Source organism: Poecilia reticulata, chromosome 2, assembly GCF_904066995.2.
Source record: "Poecilia reticulata chromosome 2, P_reticulata-male-v2, whole genome shotgun sequence".
Taxonomy (NCBI): domain Eukaryota; kingdom Metazoa; phylum Chordata; class Actinopteri; order Cyprinodontiformes; family Poeciliidae; genus Poecilia; species Poecilia reticulata.
In genome coordinates, this window is record NC_088831.1 from 13,750,735 (window position 1) to 13,770,439 (window position 19,705).

Below are 19,705 nucleotides of genomic sequence, written 5' to 3' on the forward strand. Positions count from 1 at the left end.
ACAGTTTAAGGGTTTGTAGTCTGGAATTGAAGGAACTCAGTGTTTTAGCTGTTTTAGAGTTTTCTGGAAGTTTTATCAAGATTTGTGGTGCATAGAAGCTGAATGCTGCTTCTCCATGTTTGATTCTGGTTCTGGATGCAGAGTAGAAACAGAACCAGAACCTGAGGGGTCTGGAAGGTTGATACAGCAACAGCAGATCTTTAATGTATTGTGGTGCTAAACCGTTCAGTGATTTATAAACTAACAACAGTATTTTAAAGTCTATTCTCTCAGTAGTAGGACTTTAGAACTGGGTGATAGACTCTATCTTCCTGGTTTTAGTCAGAACATTAACAGCAGCATTTTTGGATCATCTGCAGCTGGAGGATTGATTTTTTTTTAATCAGACCTGTGAAGACATTGTTGCAATTATCAGTGCAACTAAAGATAAAAGCATGGATGAGTTTCTCTAGATCTTGCTGAGACATAAGTCCTTTAATCCTGGAGATGTTCTTCAGGTGATAGAAGGCCAACTTTGTAACTGTCTTTATGTGTCTCTGACTGAAGGTTCAGGTCAGAGTTCAGCCTGATGTCTAGTTTCCAGCTGTAATAACTGAAGCAGTGTCTCTAGATCAGGGGTGTCAAACTCCAGTCCTGAAGGGCCGCTGTCCTGCAACTTTTAGATGTGCCCCTGCTGCACCAAACCTGAAAAGAATAATTAGGTCATTAGCAAGACTCTGAAGAACTGACCTACACAAAGAGGAGGTTATTAAACCATTTCATTCCAGTGTTTTGTACCTGTGGAACATCTAAAAACTGCAGAACAGCGGCCCTTGAGGACTGGACTTTGAACCTGTGCTCTAGATCGTTCCTATTTAGGTCCAAAGATAACTTCAGTTTTGTTTCTGTTCAGCTGGAGAAGGTTTTGGCACATCCATGTTTAGAACAGATCAATATCTGTTCTAAACATCTGTTCAGTGATTAGATGGGTTCAGAGTCATCTGGTGACACCATAATGTAGAGCTATGTATAATTTTGTCAAGGTAAATAATCTGATTATTTTGTTATAGCCTGACCTAGCAGGAACGGATATTAAATAGGACGGGCCTCAGGATTGAACCATGTGGTAGAACACATGTGACTTCTGTCCTTTCTAAAGAGAAGTTACCTGTTAGACTGGAACCAGTGAATTACTTGGTGTTCTATTTTTGTCAGAAGCTCTTTGTTTCTGAATGAAAGACCAAGATGTTTGCTGTCAAAATTCCAGACAAAATCCATCTCATCTGCCTTTAAGAGACGCTTAGTTTCTGAGGTTGTGCTGGAATCAGGTTCCTCTGATCTTCTGAACACATGATGGGAACCAGCTTTCTGCTTCACAGGACAGTAACTGGAACCGGATTACTGGACTGACTGGTTCTGGTTTCTCTCTCCAGAAGTTCAGAAGATGGAAGATCTGGATTTAAAGACGGACAGATCAGAACCTCCAGGATCCATCAGTCTGTCTATGAGGAGTGACCGGTCCAAAAGAAAACCTCCCCTCTTCAGTAATGAACCTGAACCCTCAGACAGAAAGTAAGAAACCAGTTTCTATTTGATTCATGTGAATGAAATATATTAGATCTGATACTAACTAGTTGGTCTTCAAGTTAAATTTAAAAGCTTGATTGTTATTTTCCTTTACATTAAAGCTGAATAAACATGAAGGATGTTGGTCAGTAAATCAGAGTCTGAATGAATCAATGATGAAAATGTTGCAGAAAAACAAAAAGCAAGAATGTGACGATTCAGAGATTCTATCCTCAGAACACTGGGTCCAGTTTATATACTGGGAACACTAGGTCCAGTTGATCCAGGTAGGCTGATGACCTGGCCATGCCCACTGAGCCTAAGCAGCTTCAAACAGAAAGGTCAAAGGTCAGAGCAGCTCTAGAGGACTGGACTGGTCTCCTGGTTCTGAGGTTCTGCTTCCTGCTCGGTTCTTGGGTTCTGGTCTTTAATGACCCACATCGGCTCCTCGGACCAGATGAACAGTTTTAGTTCTGATGTCAGGTACCAGATCTTCTGCTCTCCACCTTCTACCACTAGATGGCAGCAGTGAGACGCTGTGTAGTGCATTCTGGGATATGGAGTTCTAATAGTGGATTCTATAGAAGTACTTTGTGGACTAATTCCTAGAAATATGATCTGATCAGCTCCATCAAACTGGGACATGAGCCTGTTGTCCTGCAGGTTTTGCTGTGACCCATGTGATCCAAACCAGTAGAACCAGTTCTGGAGAAAATGTTGAGTTTGACCCAACAGATCAGTCTGAATGTTTCACTCTGGAGCTTCAGACCTGCAGCAGTTTGTGTTCAGAGCTTCTTCTCTGGTTTTTATCTCAGAGTTTCTCACTGATTGATGTGATCTGAATAACAACATGTTTGTGTTTCAGAGGTCAGAACCACAGAGGGAGAGCAGAACCTCCAGGATCCAGCTGTCCCTCCATGAGGAGTGACTGGTCCAAAATAAAACCTCCATTGTTCAGTACTGAACCTGGACCATCAAAACCAGAGTAAGAAACTAGTTTTTAACTGGTGCATGTGACTCTGCAGACAACAACCAGGTTTAACTTTGATGTCTGTTTAGAAACTGATGCAGAGACAAAAATATAATTTAAATCATTTTAGTTTGATAGCGACCTAAACTGGGCTGTGAGAGACTAGAATCAACTGTGGAGGAAAATTAAATATTTCCCTTTGTGTTCTGAAGCTGCAGCAGCTTCCAGCTGAGTGGGAACATTAACAGGTGAGACAAGCAGAATGTCTTGCCTGATTTCCAAGTCAGACTTGGTTCTGACTTGGAAATCAGTACAAAGTCCACATAATCAACCATACCACCTGAATAAAACAGGAACTGGACTCAATAAAGATGGACTGTAACAAAGACTACAACTGCAAACAATAAATCAGGACAACAAAACTACAAAGTGAACAGAACCAAAGTCCAAAGCACCATCATGAAGTCGGATTTAGTCGATCCAACTTTATTTGACTTAGAAAAGACGTGAACTTTAGATAACTTGTTGTTAGCTCTGCTAGCATGTCCACATAATGCTCTGCAAAAGTGTAAGGCTTGTTATAAAAAGCTCAGATCAATGCAAAGATCAGTCGTGTTACTGGTGTTCCACCATTAAAGAAGGATTCAACTTTCTCCACTGGAACCCAGATTGGAGTCAGTTTTTGGTTTATTTCAGCGTCTGATGGATCAGTTTTCTACTCTGGCTCAGACAGAATAATGACTATTGTCCCTGAACAGACTTCAGATGGACAAATACAACAAAAGGAAGATCAATCATGATACCAGATATAATACAATGAAGTACTTCAAATGAGATTGTCAATGATCTGAGGTTCTGTTCTGATCCAGTTTAGTTTGTGGCTGATCTTCATGAACATGTTCAGCTCCAGGCTATTGGTAGTGAAATACTTCACTGATGAAGAAATGTTTTCACAGAAGGAAGAAGAGGAGCAGCATTGGTGAGGAGGAGGAGCCGTCCTGCTGTGCTTGTGTCAGGAGGTTCTGATGGATCCGGTCTCTACCAGCTGTGGACACTGGTTCTGCAGACAGTGCATCAGGTCCTACTGGGACCAGTCTGATCCATCTGGACCCTCCTCCTGCCCCAAGTGTGGAGAAAGACCCAGAACAGGAGCTGGACGGCTGACAGCCAATCAGAGCAGCTGTCCTCCAGGTGAGACTGAACACCTCCAATCAGAGCTCCATCCTGTCATCTCTGTTGGACCAGATCCACGTCTTTCATTCAGATTTGGGATTTCAAGGCTTAAAAGTCTTTTTGTGATCAATTATTTTCTACTAATCTGTGTTTTCCAGCTGGTATAAATGTGTTGGTAACTCTGTGTTATGACTCCACTGAGCCCAAAGACAACAATCAACCACGTGAATAACTTTAACAATAATTATAATTATACAAATAAGAAGGTTTCCCATTGCTATTGTCAATCCAACCTGGATAAAACACTACAATAGTTCACTGCAACTTATGATGGACTCAATTCACTGCAGAATAATTACATGCAATCTAAACACAAGATCTCACTCCAAACAGGATCGGATCTCTTATATCCTGGAAAGTGACCCGAAAACGACACAGGACAACAAAACACAACAAAAATAATAAAAATAGTTGGTTCGCTCTCACATATTCTAAGGAAACCAAAACAGTCCACAAGCTGGGTGGACTAACAAAAAAAAATCTTTTAAAAGGACGGCAGGAAGCAGTGACTTGCTAAAGCTTGACTTTACCCAGAATCAGGTCCTACTGGGACCTGACTGGTCATCAGGTAATGAGAGGTTGTCTACCAGCTCCTGGATTTTACCTGCATTTACGACAAAGTTTCACCAATCACAAACTTAGTTTCTGCTATTAGTGTAGAATAATCTAGACCAGTGTTTTTCAACCATTTTTGAGTCAAGGTACACTGTTTTAATTGAAAAAATCCCGAGGCACACCACCAACTAAAAATGGAAATAAAGATACTCTGTGGCCGCCTATATATAGTAATTCTTATCAAAGTCTGAATAGGAATCAAATAAACACTAAAATGTATTTTTTATCACATTTTACATTTCTTATTTCAAATTGCACTTAACATGTCCACTTCAAAATACACCTGAACAGCCACAACACTGTGGTGTTAAATTTAAAGAAGTTGTAGAAAACGTCAAACTGTTTTACAAACTAATCCACAAGCATCTTATAGCCAGAATACAGAAAATAATTCTTATTCTGAAAGAAGCAATAATATTTGGGAAACAATTCACTTCATATTCACTGTTACAATATGAAGAGTTGCATGTACAAAATGTCAATATCTGTATATTTTACCCACCTGGTGTGAAACCTGTGCATGTTTGGAGAAAAACAGCTGATTTACTGGCAGAAATTGAAGAAAGACAAAGCTCTTCCTCAACAGCTCCCTGTCTGTCTCTGGTTTTAGTTTTATAGTAACCAGACTTGAGAAGCTCACTTCACACAGACATGTTGTGGGAAATGGACTCATGTTCTTTCTAACTACTGCTGAGCTTCACTGTCTTTTCCATCACTGTCATCACAGTCTTTCTAGATTCAGTGCTCTCACCGCTACCTGTAACATTCATGCATCACTAATTCTCTGTTTGAATGTAAAATGCTCCGTACCTACTGCCATCTAGTGGTAAGAACATTACATGATTACGCCGCTAGTCATCACTACAGCAGACACTCGAAGATGTCATTATTTGCAGACAATTCATTTTCAAAAAATCTTTTAAAACCAATTACCGTATTTTTCGGACTATAGAGCGCACCATACTAGCACCCTCAATTAAAAAAAATAAAATAAAATAAAAACTGGAAGCTGCTCTCGGTTTTTTATTAGGACCCAGCAGAGGGCTGCGTCCTAATAAATCTGCTGGACGCAGCACTCCGTCTCCAAAGCCGAACCATGATTTCGTTCACACCGAGCTTAAGTGCAGCGGCTCTATTTCCCTCCTGTAGTGCCAGATCGACAACCCTCGACTTAATAGCTGCATGATATGAGTTTGAAAACATTTCTCTGTCGTGCCTGCTGCTAGCATGTGCTTGTTCTAAATGAAAATTAGCCGTTCTTCTTTGATTTACAATTTGGACTTCTAATGATTCACTTCCTGCTAGAGAGCCCCTGGTGGTAGAAGAAAAATCCACATAAAAGCCACAGCGGGCTACAATCCGCATGGTTCAAAGTTAAGGAAAAAAGTAGCAGCTGTTAGTCCGAAAAATACGGTACCGTAGTAAAATTGAATAATTTCCACGGCACACCTGACGATCACTCACGGCACACTAGTGTGCCGCGGAACAGTGGTTAAAAAACACTGATTTAGACCACATTTTAAGAGTTTAAGTATTTTAGCTTTTAAACTCAAGCAGATTAACGATGCTCAAAGTGGAAACAATAGGTGGCACCTTTTGCTATTTCCTGAATTGAAAGTTCAATCAAACTCTGTAAATTTTTGCTGAGTTGCATTCCATCAATGAAAAGCAAGAGGCGAACCAAAACCCAGACAGCCCTAAAACCTAAACTAACAGGAGCTGCTTCCTCTGATGGATGTTGTTTCCATCAGAACTGGTATGATTTAGCCATAATTTGGTGCGAAAGTAGCAGTGGCCTCTAACCCTTCAGGATCATTAAAGGAACAATTTGACACAAAGGTTTATTCAGTCGCTTGTTAAATTATTGTCTATTTTGCAACTGTTATGCTGGTAATTGCCAAATACCGTATTTTTCGGACTATAAGTCGCTACTTTTTCCCACGTTTTGAGCCATGCGGCTTACAGCCCGGTGCAGCTTTTCTGTGGATTTTTCTTTAACCACCAGGGGCTCTTTAGCAGGAAGTGAATCATTGGAAGTCAAAATTGGAAATCAAAGAAGAAAACGCTAATTTTCATTTGGAACAAGCACATGCTAGCAACAAGCACGACTCAGAAATGTTTTTAAACTCATACCCCTCATCATAGAAACCACACACAGAATATGATCATATGATGCAGCTCTTAAGTTGAGCGCTTTCGATCTGGCAGTGCAGGAGGGAAATAGAACCGCTGCACGTAAACTCGGCGTGAACGAATCCGTGGTTCAGCGTTGGAGACGGAGGGCTGCGTCCATAATAGCAGACTTATTAAGGATACAGCCCTGCTGCGTCCTTGTGAAAAACCGAGAGCGGTGGAAATATCAGCGGCTTATATCACGGTGCAGCTTATATATGTATGTTACCGATTTTGTTTTTTTTTTAAAGATTTTTTGGCTCTAGTGGCCTTTATTTGATAGTTAATTGACTGAAAAGTGGGTAATGAGAGAAGGGGGAAGACATGCAGAAAAGGTCGCCAAGGCCAGGAATCGAACCTGCGACAGCTGCATCGAGGACTAAGACAGCCATTTATGGGTTGTGCTTAACCCTGCGCCACCACATCACATGCACGTTTCCGGTTTTTGAAAAAAACTTTGTAGGTGTACAGTCCAGAAAATGCCATATTTTGTTTAGTTTCAACTGTAAATATCCCAGTAAACTTGAAATAAGACAAAAACATGCAGGTAACTTTTCAGCAACATATAGAAACTTGCTTTAAGTCCATATTTCTTGAATATTGATAAATCTCCATAGAGATTGTTTTTCATATTTTAAACTTATTTTGAGAAAGACGTTTTTGCAGTTTCTTGCTTTTTTTATGGTGTTAAAGCTACACTGAGATAGTTCAAGCAGATTTGAAATATAAAACTGTAAATCAAAAGCAGCAACTTGAACTTAAATAGAAAAGATTACTTAGGTTGTGATAATAGTTTACTTTTAATAAACAACTGTAAGTTTAACAAATAAGAAGGATTTATAACTGAAAAACCTAAAATAAAACAAGGAAATAGTTGTATGCTTTTAAGTTGTTGAACTTTATGCCAAATGTTTGTTTTGCTAACAAATGGTAAACCAGCAGTTTAAATGTTTTCTCTGGTCAGTGGTCATTAATACACCCCCACCCATCACTGCTCCTGTAGCTGAACATGGTTCTGGTCCAACTGTGTTCTCCAATGTATTCTAGTTTCTCTAATCACATCATCAGTGTTACATGATCAACCCAACAACCTACAGGATTTGCTTTGGAGTGGCTCTGTTTTCAGCCCTTTCTGATAAATGCATTAAAACTGAACATCTTAAAGCTGGATGTAATTTGATGCATGAAGTCACAAAGTGAATAAAAACAGCCTGCTGTAAAACTACTTTAACAAAAAGAGCGAAGGGATGTCTGAGAGACAGAAATCTTTATTTACTCAGACAATATATCACAGATTACGGTATATATTTACAGTATGAATGCAACATGTAATAATTCAGCCAACTATCTCCCCTGTTGTGGCCATTTATGTAAAGTTTGCAAATTGTAATTTCTACTAATTTATTTTTATTTTGGGAAGTTAGAATTTATTTAAGTTAGTTTAGATCCATAATCTGTAGTGAATTTGTATATTTGAATTGATTAGACTATGTTGGTAATTTGTTAAATCCCCCATTAATTTGAGTAATTAAAAACACACCGGGTGCTTGGTTGAAGCATTGTTTGGTGTGTGGACGGGAGGTTTATTGTAAATGATTTTTTGACCTCTTTCCATTTTTCACGTTCCACTTTTTCGTACTTGAATCGTCACATTAAGTTTATTTTCATTTTGGCTAAGTTGTAGGACATTTTTGGTAATTATTTGTTGCTAATTTTTACAAAAAATAAAGATTATAATTTTTCAAATAAATTAAGTCAGAAGTGCGTTCAAATCAAAAACCGCTTGTTGACACCCACAGCCATTGTTGGAGTATTTTTTTTTGGAAACTAGAAGGCCGCGACACCCCCTCTCCCACTTCCGACCATAAACGCCCCACCCACCCCTCGTGTTGTTGTGTAATGGATGGTTGTACTGGAACTGCAATTTTGTTGTCTTTCTGACAATGACAATAACATTATGATTCTGAATCTGTTGGGCCAAATCAGTCCAATGTCGTTTCCAGTCTGTAATTGTTCTTTAAAAAAAATCCAATCTAGACTCTGAAAGAGAAAAGCTGTTTAAACTAGCGATGCAATCCGCTATTTCTCCGGCAGATTAGAGCTTTTTCTTCATTAATGCTGGAAAAGGCTGTAAAATGTTGGGAAGAAACATTTTTTTGTCTCCCTTCCTCTTTGGAAGCTGTTATTTGTTGGAAAAAGTCAGATGGAAACAGTAAAAACAGAACAATGGACACATTCTGAAGAGCTGATATTGTATAAAACTGCTGCATTCAATGTTCCAGATGGTTTAGTTCCAACTTTATCAATAAATCATGTTTTTACTTCAGCTTTCTTTTCTTCTGTGTTTCAGCAGATGTTGGTCTGCAGGAGGTTGTAGAGGAACATAAGATCAGTCTGAGGACAAGATGTGAAAATGTCACTGAAGGAAGTGATGAAATAGGAAATAGAACCCTCCTCAAGAGGATCTACACTGATCTCTTCATCACAGAGGCATTGAGTGAAGAGGTGGACACAGAGCATGAGGTGAAGCATCTGGAGAGAGCTTCCAAGATCCAGAAGCTCCATGGCTCTCCAATCAGGTGCCATGACATCTTTAAAACCTTCCCTGACCAACCTGGAGCCATCAGAGTGGTTCTGACGGTCGGTGTTGCTGGTGTTGGAAAAACCTTCTCAGTGCAGAAGTTCACTCTGGACTGGGCAGAGGGTTTGGAGAATCAAGATATTAGTGTGGTGGTTCTGCTTTCATTCAGAGAGCTGAACTTGATCAGAGATGAGCAGCACAGTCTTCTCACGTTGCTCCATGTTTTCCATCCAACACTCCAAAAGATCCCAGCAAAGCAGCTGGCTAAATGCAAATTGCTCTTTATCTTTGATGGCCTGGATGAAAGCAGACTTTCACTGGACTTCAACAACGGTTCACTGGTTTCTGACGTCACACAGAAGTCATCAGTCAACGTTCTGCTGACAAACCTCATCAAGGGGAACCTGCTTCCCTCGGCTCTCATCTGGATAACTTCCAGACCTACAGCGGCCAATCAGATCCCTCCTTCATGTATTTCCAGGATAACAGAAGTACGAGGGTTCACCGATGCCCAGAAGGAGGAGTACTTCCGGAAAAGGTTCAGTGATGAAGAGCTGTGCAGCAGAACCATCTCCCACATCAAGACCTGCAGGAGCCTCCACATCATGTGTGTAATCCCAGTCTTCTGCTGGATCACTGCTACAGTTCTGGAGAACATGTTGACCTCAGAGCAGAGAGGAGAGCTGCCCAAGACCATGACTGACATGTACTCACACTTCCTGCTGGTCCAGACAAAGAGGAAGAAGAACAAATACCATGGAGTACATGAGACAAGTCCACAGAAACTGATGGAGGCTGACAGGGAAGTTCTTCTGAAGCTGGGGAGGCTGGCGTTTGAACATCTGGAGAAAGGAAACATCATGTTCTACAAAGAAGACCTGGAGCAGTGTGGTCTGGATGTCACAGAGGCCTCGGTGTACTCAGGAGTTTGTACAGAGATCTTCAAAAGAGAGAGTGTGATTTTCCAGAAATCAGTCTACTGCTTTGTTCATCTGAGCATCCAGGAGTTTCTGGCTGCAGTCTACATGCTCCACTGTTTCACCACCAGGAACTCAGACATGATCAAGAGATTCCTGGGAAAAGAATACAGAGAAACATCTCTGGAGGACTTCATGGAGAAAGCCATGAAGAAATCCCTCAGCAATGAAAATGGTCACCTGGATCTGTTTGTCCGCTTCCTTCATGGTCTCACTGTCGAGTTCAACCAGAGACTCTTAGGAGGCCTACTGGGTCAGACAGAGAACAGTCCAGAAACCATCCAGAGAATCATCACCAACCTGAAGGAGATGAACACTGGTAGAATCTCTCCTGACCGAAGCATCAACATCTTATACTGTCTGGTAGAGATGAATGACGTCTCATTTACTCAGGAGATCCAAAAGCTGCTGGATTCGGGGAAGCATCTCTCAGTGACTAACTGTTCAGCTCTGGCCTTCATGCTGCAGATGTCAGAGGTTCTGGATGAGTTGGACCTGGAGAAGTACAACACATCATGGGATGGACGACGGAGACTGGTTCCAGCTGTGAGGAACTGCAGAAAGGCACGGTGAGTCCAGATGTTTCATTGTGTAAATGCTGATTCAGCACTATTGTCCTCATGTTTCTTCTTTTTCTTCAAGTTGCTACTGAAGGATTTTTGGCCTTTAACTACTTCCTTTGTCCTTTGGAATATTTATCCATTCAAACAACTAAACATTCAGTTCATTTATGACAGCGGCAGCTTTCGATTTTTAGACATTTCTAGCATGGAAAGTTGTTTTATTCAGTTTTTATTTTAACATGAATAGGAAGTATTGAGAACATCTCAGGTTTCTCTGAAAAATCCAATCAGCCAAAGACACATTTTAACTTTAAACTCCTCTCATTGGGCCACTGCTCCAATGAAAGATCACATTTTATGATCTTTTTTTTAATGTAAAATTTTTAATAAACCCTATTACTGCTGTTGTTTGCCATGGAAATGAAAGTTACTACTGTAACTACGGTTCAATAAATCCTGGATGACCACCAGAGGCAGTGCTTCAAGCACTGAAGCACATGCGCAGTTCGTGTGTTAACGACAACAAGGTTTCCTGTGACCTGCCAGGAACCCACATGATTTCATAGTCACATGACACCTGGCACTCAATCCCTCAACCTTCTCTCGAGGATTCCAAGGGACCAAGCACTCTGGCGATCATCCAGGATTCAAAGAACCGTAGCTACTGTAGTAACTTTCATTCTATTCCGTCCCTACTGACTGCCAGAGGCGGTGCTTCAGCACTGGATGACTTATGTCAACAAGGTCACAGGGAATCTGCAACTTTCAAGGAACAACCACTATACCACTCACCCTAATGTGATGTAGAGGTATGCTGCTCCAGAATTCCTTGAAAGGGATGGGGCGCAGTCACATTCACCCTGTAAAACTGAACAAAGGTACTAGGTGATTTCCAGGAAGCCGCACGGCATAAAATGTACAATCCCAGTCATGGCAGCAAACAAGGTCGACATGCCCTCGTAGAGTGGTACTTCTCTCCTGTTGGCAGTGGGCAGTCCTGCAAGGCACAGCCCTTAACAATCAAATCCACAACCCAGTGTGCAAGTCACTGCTTAGAAAGAGCCTGACCTTTCTGTGAGCCCACATAGCAAACAAAAAGGCCATCTGTCTTTCAGAAAGATGCAGTGGCATTGATATATGCCTCAAGAATAAAATAAGCGCACAGTGGTTGAGAGGAGCCTCTGGTGTAAAACCGGGCAAGATGGAGCGAAGTGGGTACTGCCTGCTGCCAGTGACACCTTGGGAATAAATGCCACATCAGGCCACAGTGTAACACCTGAGTTATCAGGATTCTACCAGCAGCAGGCTCAGCTATTGAGAGAGCCTGCATTTCCCCCGAACGCTTTGCAGAAACCCTTCTTGCACATGTGCAGTTCGGGTGCTAATGACATTGATGCCATTTGACGTCTGCAAATGCCAAGGTCTCAAATGGGTAGGATTGAAGAGCCTCAAGGACCCGAGAAAGGTCCCACGCCGGTGCCACAGGAGGGTTGGGTGGGTCCAAATGCCGAGCACCTTTTAAAAAGGGTACAACACTCTTGTCTCAGCCCACCGAACAACCATTCAGCCCAATGTGCCAACAAGAAATAGCAGCAACATACACTTTCAAAGTAGACGAAGATCATCCCCGATCCAGTAATGCCTGAGCCTGGATTCTCAATGGAAGAATAGTGTGTATAAGTTGCACATTTACAGAATGGAGATGCTTTGTATTCATAAAAGCACATTCACAAAGCTGATTGGCTTGATTGAAGGATGACTGCCTCGACTTGTCAATAGCTTCAGTTTTACCGCCATGTTACATGGCTCCTTCTTCTGCCCAGAGCTAAGTGCTGATAAACTTTATCAACATTTCCCAGTAGATCAACATGGTCTCTAAACAAATTCTGCATCCAAATCCTTCTACTAGCAATGTTCTCCATCAGAACCAAAACATTCCACAATTATATGGCACTCCATTGTGCAGCTACTCATGATAGTTGTGTGTGTACTTATGTGTAATTGTCTACACACCCTGATCACCTTAAGAATAACCAAACCTGACCTGATTGGAGGTAACCTGCTGATCCGACTCTGTTTTCTTTTTCAGTGTAATTTATTAATTTCAGAGAATGAAATTACCCCACAGATAACATGCATTTCATGCGTTTCGGCGCACAGACCATTTCATCTTTACGTTACAAAAACTGAGAAAATTTGCTATTTACATTTGAGTGAGGTTTTCTCATCCTTTTATCTTAATTTTATTTAATTTGTGTGTGTGTGTTTGTGTGTGTGTTACGTTATTGTCTGAGGACAAATGTGGTTCATTTTCTTAGTTTATGTTTAAACAATAAACTATTGTTTACTCGCATAAATCATCAGTTCAATGCTTCTTGGTCTAAATAACACTGGATGGAGTCAGCTTTCAATGTATTCAGGTGAGTTTTGGCACTTTGTAGTTTATTGTGCACAAAAAAATGTTTGAGTGGCTGCCTCACATTTTTACTGTAGGTAAAGAGTTTGCGTATATTTACACAAACCGCATTAATTTTTATACATGCCGACTTGTTTTTAAATGTACCCCGCCGCACATTTTTTGTGGGTACGCAATCTTTATACATGAGGCCCCAGATGTTGATCAGATGGTGACATAACTGTTATCATATTTTAGACTGTTTATGATCCTGATTGAATTTATTAGAACTGACTTTATTTCTCCTCTAATCTCAGATTTGGTGGCTGTAGGCTCCGTCAGGCTGAATGTGAAGTTGTGGCCTCAGCTCTGAAGTCCAACCCAGATCTGACTGAACTGGAAATAAATGAGATCATACTGAGAGCTGGAACCATTGGAGACTCTGATATGAAGCCTCTGCTGGAGATTCTGGAGAGTTCAGTCAGTAAAGTGAAGAGTCTGAGGTTTGTTTTCTCTATCTAATAAAATCATTAAAGTATAATCTTTAATTATTAGAGGTGTGCCGATCAATCAGCCACCGATCATAATCGGCTGATTTTCGTGAAAAAGTGTATGATTGGTGATCGCCGATCACGGTCTCTTGTTGCCGATCACACAAACTGATCACCTGCTTCACATTTCGCAGCCTGCCTGTGCAGCTGGTCTCCTCTTTCCTTCACACAAACAAGTAATAAGAAGAAAACGGAATAAATCTCAATCAGGCTGCTGTGTGTAAGAGAAAGAGAGACCAAGGCTATGCTAGCTAAAGACCACCTGGTGGTCAAGGTGGGTGTTTGCTGTAACAAAGTGGAGGTTCTCCTCGGCCCATGTAGGATGCCTGTAGCTCGTGTAGGGGCCGTCTGAGTGTAGAGGATCCAGATGTTCTGACTCCAGCCTCAGTCCACTCCTGGCCAAACCATCCCTGACAATTCTGTCAAGGCTGCAGTTATCCCTGGTGAATTTTCACCACCACAGTTCAACTAATATGGAAAAAAATAAAAAATTATAAAAGTTGCATATTGCAGCTATAAGCAGTTGATTCTTTCTTATTCTGTTATTTTATTGGATGGACCATGTTGTTTTGACCAATCAGGAGCGAGTTGGTTTGACCAACAGCGCTAGTAGAAAAGCAGGTCAGTGTGGATCTAGCCAGTGTGGAGCAGAAGAGGGATGATGAGACATTAATGCTGGCTGAGTTTAATTCTCAGTCAGTCTTTTTTGTTTTGTTTTTACAAAATATTAAATGAAAGCCATTGGCATGAAAATAGGAGAGGTATTAGATTGAGCAAACATTCATAAAAAAAAAATCAAAACTGAATTTGTTTTTTGATCACAATTTCCAATTTGGGAAATGGTGAACGGGCAATCCCACTTAAGTCCTCACTAACTTCAGTAACTTTTATCTGTTAAAACATTTCACACTTGGACTCCTCAAAGCTGGACTAGATTATTCTGCTTTAATATCAGATTACTTAAAACCAAGTGTGTGATTTTTGAAACATTCATCGGATTTGTGAAACTTAACTAAATGTTGATTTCACCACTTTTACGCATCTGGGCAACACATAGACTTTACAAATCTGGACTAGATTATTTTCCAGTAATCGTAGAATATTTAAAACCAAGTTTGTGGGTTGTAAAACATTCATCTGATTTGTGGAGCTTCAATAAAGGGTGATTTCACCTAATTTTTTACTACCTTCAGTATCTTTTATGAGAGGAAACAAAAACTAAAACTGGAAATAACAACAAAATAATAGAAACTTCAGTGAAGGAGGAGTTCATTCCTCATGTGGTCCAGACTGGGGGGTAATAAGAAGGGTTCGGTGAATGCGCGTATGCAACTGGGGGTTCGGTACCTCAAAAAAGGTTAAGAACCACTGCTCTAGGTGTTATAGTTTTATAACTAAAGTCGATTTAAGATGCTGAAGGTAGTGGAAAAAATTAGGCGGAATCGCCCTTTAGACATTTCTTTAATGAGAAGATTCAATCAGAAACCAACTTCAGCTTCGTCTGAAAAAAATCCAGACCACTGAGTTTTTCTCTGAGCTCAACAGGCTGCAGGTTCTTCAGGACATGAGTTTTCTGGTCCAGACATCAGAACCAGCAGAGACTGCAGCACATGAATGTGGACCAGGTGTGTTAGGAGAGGTTCTGCACATGCTCAGACTAAAGGTTCACAGTCTGACAGAGAAAGTCGACCAACTCTGGATGAAATGGTTCCTAGAAACAGGGAAGCTTTCTGGGGACTTGACTGCCTGCTCATATGGAGCTGCAGCTCATGCAGGAGTTTTATGTTGGCAGGAAGCAAAACAACATGGAAGCAGGTGATGAGTTTCCATTTTACTGTCAATTCCACTGATGGAGCAAATTACAAGACAGTCGTCCTCCAAACCACTGAGAGCAGCTTCCAGAGGAAATCTGAGTTTGTTCTGACAGTCAGACTCTATCAGGATGACCACAGTCTACTGGCAGAGTTCCTGGACATGAAGGAGACAGAAATAATATAAAGATCATTAATTAACAGTCCTGCAGTAAATACTGACTTTGTGAAGTTAAAGTCATTTAGTTCAAACATCTTAATTCAGCTCTTATTTTGTAGGACAGGAAGTGAGATCTTACCTTTGTAAAGCTTTGTGTGCAACAAGCTTCAGCAGTTACTGAAATCATTCTCATGTGGTTCACCTGGAAAATAGATTTAAAAATGACTCAACTTCACAATCAGGTTGTTCCTTTATGATAATGTTCCCATTTCTGCAGTGTCTCTGATGAAGGATTCAGAACTTGAACTAAATGACCCAAATCAATCTGACAGAGAAAAGACTCAATATTTTCTAGTTGATAGTTCAGGAACTGAATCACCACAAAATGAGAAAATGATCAACTTTCAGAATCTGAGCTGTAATGGATGTTGTAAAACTCTGAATTAGACGGATTGAAATAAACCGTTTACATCTGTCATACTTAGCAATGAGCTGCAGTTAAAATGCAACAAGCAAGAAACACGTAATTAATAGATTAATTAAAATCTGGAGACATAAAATATCTGATGATAAATGATGGTACAGAGCAGTCAGCTGATACAGAGCCTGTAAGGAAACATGGAGAGAGAAAAAAGCAATCCGGCTTAGTTTCTTGAGTTCCTGAGAAACGTTTTGAAAACCTCGAGTTCCTTTTTGGGTGAAAAGTGTTTCTGAAACGCTGGAAGTGGCAGTGGAGTCAAACCAAGAGACATGGAGGACAGTTTGCAATGTTTTCTACACCAAGATATTTTACTTTTCATCTACAAAACTCAGACTCTTCAAACCTGCACTAGATTATTCTCAGCTAACATCAAAATATTGAAAACCAAGTTTGGGATTTGTGAAACTTGAATAAAGTTTGATGGAGTAAGTCATCTGGGCTTCATTCCTGCAGCGCTGCAGGCTGAGGACCTCCATGCCATGGTGCATTGATGCAGTAATTCATGCAACAAGAGAACAACCAAGTGCAGAGAGGGACAAACTTTCAGAAGTCTGACATTTGTGCCTCAAACATTGTTTCTAATTGGTTGAATTAGTTGGCTGATTTCGTGATGAACTGAATTTTGGGTTTCCTATACCTGTCAACCAGAATCATTAAAACAAAATAAAAGCTTGAAATCTTTTCCTCTGTGTGATGAATCTCTATAAAATGAGTGTTTGACTTTCTGAGATGCCTGGCAGTAAATATTTCACTGTGACTTCATATTGTAATTATTAAGTGGTACCAGTGTAGAACGGACCAGGAGCTGATCTTTGGATCCGCTGGAAAAGCAGACGTTGATTATTTAGCTCCTTTGGTTTTGCATGTGAGGCTGCTGCTGTGGATGACCAGGAGGATGACCTCTGACCTCCTTAACTTGGCCTGCTGCTCATTAAAGGGACCCTCCCCCATTTACCCTTCCTCATACTGTGATGTGACAGTTTGGTTCTGAAAGTCCGTTTTAATTCCAGTCCAAAACCACTGAAGGCCGACTGAAATATTCTAACAACACATCATGATAAAATGTTCTGGTTCTGCTGGATTTTACTCTTTAAACCAGTTTGACTGGATCAGACGTTAAGAATCAGTTCATCATGTTTCTGAGACTTTTACATCGAGTGAAATAAATGTTCTACATTTGTATTATTTGTTCATATTTCAATTTTAATCTGCATCCTGTTGGCTTCTTTTATTCTTTATTCAGATTAAACAAATGCAGTTTATCAGAGACCAGCTGGACTTCTCTGTTCTCAGCGCTGAAGTCCAACCCGACCCATCTGACAGAACTGGTGCTGATCAAGACCAACCTGGGAGATTCTGGACTGAAGGAGTTTTGTGGTTTTCTACAGACTCCCAGCTGCAGATTGGAGACTTTGAGGTTTTCTGATTATATAATTATTACTATTAGATTGTCATATAATATGTGAATAATTAGGTATAATTGATCTAAAAAGTTCATATCTTCTGTTCTAATAAATATTTTCTGAGTTTCTGGACTTGGATCCAGAGTTTAATTTAGTCCCTCTGTGTAACTGAGTTGGACCAGCTGATCTGAGGTCAGAACAGTGTTGCTCGTTTTGTTTGTAGGGGCCCCGCTAGGGGCTCTGTTATACCAGGAGCATATGTTATTGGGTTGGTACTCTTCTGATGTGGCGGGCTGTTCGACTGATGTACATGACAGAATAAAGTTGAGAAAAGAAACAAGTTATTTTTACTGACTAACATTGGTAGCAGAGGATGGTTAGTAACTACAGAGTTCCGCCAACGTTTGGACGAGAGTTACAAATTTGGAGAAGAAAAAGCATGCTCTTGCTGTTGCCTTGGCACTGTCTGGAAGAGCGCAGGACACGGCAATGGAAATTCCGGTAAACGATCTAAATAAAGACACTGGAATGACCTCATTGTTAGCAAAACTAGATGACTTGTTCCTAAAAGAGGAAAAGGACAGGATCTATGAGGCGTACTTGGATTTTGACTGAATAATAACAGCATGTCGATGGCGGACTATATAATTGATTTCGTGCAGCTTTACTCGCCCATGAAAAAATACAACATGGAGCTACCTGACGCAGTTTTGGCTTTTAAGCTTTTGGACACCGCGTGTGTGGATATAACGGACAGACAGTTGGCTTTAACAGCATGCTCAGATGTAACATTTGCTTCTATGAAGTCCGCTTTGAAGAGAATATTTGGCGAAAGAGAGGTGCAGCAGCAGAAGGCATTAACCAGGAGTCAGTGTTTGCAACAACGGAAAAAAGGCAAGTACTGGCAGCAAAGTCCTCATCAGAAAACTCCACAGCCCGGTACAAACCCGCTGGATAAGTGAATAAGTGCAGTGTGCAAAAGTACTTTTCACAGGGTTAAAAACTGTCCGTACAAAGCTCATAGTGTTAAAATTGCTGATGACACAAAAGATGTGGAAGAGTGTAATTTAACTCTGTACACCAAACAATCAATAACAGACGCAGAAATATTCATGACAGAATGTTTTGGCTCAGCAATAATAAACACTGCTTGCCCCATGACAGTTTGTGGACAAGAGTGGCTGAACAACTCCAGTACTGAGTTACAAAAGAAAAGTGTGAAAACTATGGAAGAGACAAACACAAAGTCCCAGGCCCTTCAATTTTGGAGACGGAAAAATCGTCTACTCCATCAAAAAGGTAAATATACCTGCTAACTTCTCGCTGCTTCTGAGTAAAACCTCAGGGCCAAAGGGACCGTTTTGGACATGGAAAGGGACAGTGCAGTGATGTTCAACCAGCCTGTCAAACTGGACTTTACTAGTTCAGGTCATTACTGTGTGAACATTGTGGACATCGTAAATAGAAATTTTACTCACTCTGATAAGCTATTAGAAGCTACTGTGGAAGAAATATTGACTAAACAGATAAGATGAATACAAGCGAGAAGATGAAAGTTCTGGAGAAACTTCATAAACAGTTTGGACACACCTTTCCTGATAAAATTCAGATACTTTTGACTAATTCTGGCAACAAGGAATGTGCAGAATGTGACAGCCTGCTAAAAAAGGTTGTGAACCAGTGTGAAGGGTGTCAAAGATATTGTAAGACCAAACCAAAACCTGCTGTTGCCTTACCATTGGCATGTACATATAATGAAACAGTTGCTGTAGATCTACACAAACTTGAACCTCGGGTTTGGTACCTACACATTATTGACCAGTTCACCCGTTTCAGTGCTGGTAGTGTCTTTACCACCAAGAGGTCTTCTGAAATAGACAAACTTTTTATCCATGATTGGATCAGTATGCATGGCCCACCACAAAAGTTGTTCAGCGACAATGGTGGTGAGATTAATAACGAAGTGAGAGACATGGCCAAGAACTTCAATATTGAAGTTAAGACAACACCTGCTTACAGGAGCAATGGACTGTTAGAGCACCATAATCAAACTCTGATGGAGATCCGACTGAAAGTCAAAGCAAGTACTGGATGTGACTGGAGCACTGCCATGGACTGGGCCCTGATGGCAAAGAACTCTATGCAAAGTGTTCATGGATACAGCCCACATAAGCTGGTGTTTGGGCAGAATTCCAACCTGCCCTCTGTATTAATAGACAAAGCTCCAGCTCTAGAGGGCACCACCAAG

The 19,705-nt window shown here is 40.7% G+C and overlaps 1 pseudogene; it reads left to right on the plus strand.

Moving 5' to 3' along the window:
• Positions 1–1,423: 1,423 nt before the first annotated feature.
• LOC103460938 (NLR family CARD domain-containing protein 3-like) lies at positions 1,424–10,666 on the plus strand (annotated as a pseudogene).
• Positions 10,667–19,705: the final 9,039 nt, after the last annotated feature.